Raw genomic sequence first — 3,813 nt, 5'->3', positions numbered from 1 at the left:
AAAAATTTCAGATATTTCCCTTATTTTAGGGCAAAATTGCAGAAATTTAACTTATTTCAGGAAAAAAAAGCAAAAATTCTTCTTATTTTGGGGCAAAAAAACAGAAATTCCCATTATTTTGGGGCAAAAAGGCAGAAATTCACCTTATTTTGGGGTAAAATTGCAGAAATTTTACATACTTCAGGGGAAAAAGTCAGAATTTCCCCTTATTTTGAGGTAAAATGCTGAAATTCCCCATATTTTGGGGCAAAAGGGAGAAATTCTGCTTATTTTGGGGTAAAAGGCACAAATTTTTCTTATTTTCAGGCAAAATTGCAGAAATTTAATTTATTTCAGGGTAAAAAGTCAGAAATTCCCCTTATTTGGGGGCAAAAAAGAGAAATTTCTTTTATTATGGTACAAAATTGAAGAAATTTTCTTAATTTTGGAACAAAAAATGCAGAAATTCCCCATATTTTGGGGTAGAAGTCAGAAATTCTTCTTATTTTGAGGTAAAATGCAGAAATTTTTTTTTATTTAGAGGTAAAATACAGAAATTCCCCTAATATTGGGGTAAAATGCAGAAATTCTTTTTATTTTGGGGCTAAAAGGAAGAAATTTTCTGTATTTTGAAGAAAAATTGCAGAAATTCTCATAATTTTCGGGCAAATGGCTGAAATTCTCCTTATTTTGGGGCAAAAGGACAGAAAATCTCCTTTTTTGGGTGCAAAAAGTAAGAAATTCCCCTTATTTGGGGCAAAATTGCAGAAATTTCCTCTACTTTGGGGCAAAATTGCAGAAATTCCCCTAATTTTGGGGCAAAAATGCAGAAATTCCCCTTATTTTGGAGTAAAACTGCAGAAATTTCACTTATTTCGCGGCAAAATGGCAGAAATTCCCCTTATTTTTGGCGAAAAAGGCAGAAAATTCTCGTATTTTGGAGCAAAATTGCAGATATTCACCTAATTTTGGGGTAAAACATGCACTAATTTTCATTATTTTGTGGCAAAAAGGCAGAAATTCCCCTTATTTTGGGGCAAATGGCAGAAATTCCCCTTATTTTAGTGCAAAATTGCAGAAATTTCCCTTATTATGGAAAAAAATTGCAGAAATTCCCCTTATTTTGGGGCAAAATTGCAGAAATTTCACTTATTTCAGAGAAAAAAACTCAGAAATTTCTCTTATTTTGGGGCAAAAAGGCAGAAATTTCTTTTATTTTGGTACAAAATTGTAGAAATTTTCTTTATTTTGGGGCAAAAATGCAGAAATTCCCCATATTTTGGGGCAAAAATGCAGAAATTCCCCTTATTATGAGGTAAAATGCTGAAATTCCCCTTATTTTGGGGCAAAAAGACAGAAATTCCCTTTATTTTGTGGCAAAAAGGCAGAAATTTCCCTTATTTTGGGGCAAAATTGCAGAAATTTCACATATTTCAGGGCAAAATTCAAAAATTTCTTTTATTTTGGGGCAAAAAGATAGAAATTCCGTTTATTTTTGGGTAAAAAGGCAGAAATTTCACTTAATTTGACGTAAGAAGGAAGAAATTCCTCTTATTTTGGGGCAAAAATGAAGAAATTTCTCTTTTTTGTGGCAAAAGGTATACATTCTTCTTATTTTCGGGCAAAAAAGCAGAAATTCCTCGTATTTTGGAGCACAATTGCAGAAAATCCCCTAATTGTGGAGCAAAAAGGCAGAAAATCCCTATATGTTCAGGCAAAAACACAGAAATTCTCCTTATTTTGGGGCAAAACTCAGAAATTTCACTTATTTTGGGGCAAAATTGAAGAAATTTCACTTATTTCAGGGAAAAAAGGCAAAAACTTTCATTATTTTGGGGCAAAAAGGCAGAAATTCCTAATATTTTGTGGCAAAATGCAGAAATTCCCCTTATTTTGAGGTAAAAAGGCTGAAATTCCCTTTATTTGGGGGAAAAGGCAGAAATTTCCCTTATTTTGGGGAAAAATTGCAGAAATTTCACTTATTTCAGGGTAATAAGTCAGAAATTCCCCTTATTATGGGGGAAAAAGACAGAAATTCCACTTATTTAGAGGCATAAAGGCAGAAATTCCCCTTATCTTGGAAAAAAATGAAGAAATTTCCCTTTTTTATGGCAAAAAGGTATGCATTCTCCTTATTTCCGGGTAAAAAGGCAGAAATTCCCCGTATTTTGGAGCAAAATTGCAGAAATTCCCCTAATTGTGGGGCAAAAAGGCAAAAATTCTCCTTATTTTGGGGCAAAACTCAGAAATTCCATTTATTGTGGGGCAAAATTGCAGGAATTTACCTTATTTTGGGGCAAAATTGCAGAAATTTCCCTTATTTTGGGCAAAATTGCAGAAATTCCCCTAATTTTGGGGCAAAAATGCAGAAATTCCCCTTATTTTGGAGTAAAACTGCAGAAATTTCACTTATTTCGCGGCAAAATGGCAGAAATTCCCCTTATTTTTGGCGAAAAAGGCAGAAAATTCTCGTATTTTGGAGCAAAATTGCAGATATTCACCTAATTTTGGGGTAAAACATGCACTAATTTTCATTATTTTGTGGCAAAAAGGCAGAAATTCCCCTTATTTTGGGGCAAATGGCAGAAATTCCCCTTATTTTAGTGCAAAATTGCAGAAATTTCCCTTATTATGGAAAAAAATTGCAGAAATTCCCCTTATTTTGGGGCAAAATTGCAGAAATTTCACTTATTTCAGAGAAAAAAACTCAAAAATTTCTCTTATTTTGGGGCAAAAAGGCAGAAATTTCTTTTATTTTGGTACAAAATTGTAGAAATTTTCTTTATTTTGGGGCAAAAATGCAGAAATTCCCCATATTTTGGGGCAAAAATGCAGAAATTCCCCTTATTATGAGGTAAAATGCTGAAATTCCCCTTATTTTGGGGCAAAAAGACAGAAATTCCCTTTATTTTGTGGCAAAAAGGCAGAAATTTCCCTTATTTTGGGGCAAAATTGCAGAAATTTCACATATTTCAGGGCAAAATTCAAAAATTTCTTTTATTTTGGGGCAAAAAGATAGAAATTCCGTTTATTTTTGGGTAAAAAGGCAGAAATTTCACTTAATTTGACGTAAGAAGGAAGAAATTCCTCTTATTTTGGGGCAAAAATGAAGAAATTTCTCTTTTTTGTGGCAAAAGGTATACATTCTTCTTATTTTCGGGCAAAAAAGCAGAAATTCCTCGTATTTTGGAGCACAATTGCAGAAAATCCCCTAATTGTGGAGCAAAAAGGCAGAAAATCCCTATATGTTCAGGCAAAAACACAGAAATTCTCCTTATTTTGGGGCAAAACTCAGAAATTTCACTTATTTTGGGGCAAAATTGAAGAAATTTCACTTATTTCAGGGAAAAAAGGCAAAAACTTTCATTATTTTGGGGCAAAAAGGCAGAAATTCCTAATATTTTGTGGCAAAATGCAGAAATTCCCCTTATTTTGAGGTAAAAAGGCTGAAATTCCCTTTATTTGGGGGAAAAGGCAGAAATTTCCCTTATTTTGGGGAAAAATTGCAGAAATTTCACTTATTTCAGGGTAATAAGTCAGAAATTCCCCTTATTATGGGGGAAAAAGACAGAAATTCCACTTATTTAGAGGCATAAAGGCAGAAATTCCCCTTATCTTGGAAAAAAATGAAGAAATTTCCCTTTTTTATGGCAAAAAGGTATGCATTCTCCTTATTTCCGGGTAAAAAGGCAGAAATTCCCCGTATTTTGGAGCAAAATTGCAGAAATTCCCCTAATTGTGGGGCAAAAAGGCAAAAATTCTCCTTATTTTGGGCAAAACTCAGAAATTCCATTTATTGTGGGGCAAAATTGCAGGAATTTACCTTATTTTGGG

Source organism: Micromys minutus (assembly GCF_963924665.1).
Source record: "Micromys minutus genome assembly, contig: SCAFFOLD_47, whole genome shotgun sequence".
Lineage (NCBI taxonomy): Eukaryota > Metazoa > Chordata > Mammalia > Rodentia > Muridae > Micromys > Micromys minutus.
The sequence above is the reverse complement of the archived record's forward strand: the minus strand, read 5'-3'. Positions refer to the sequence as shown.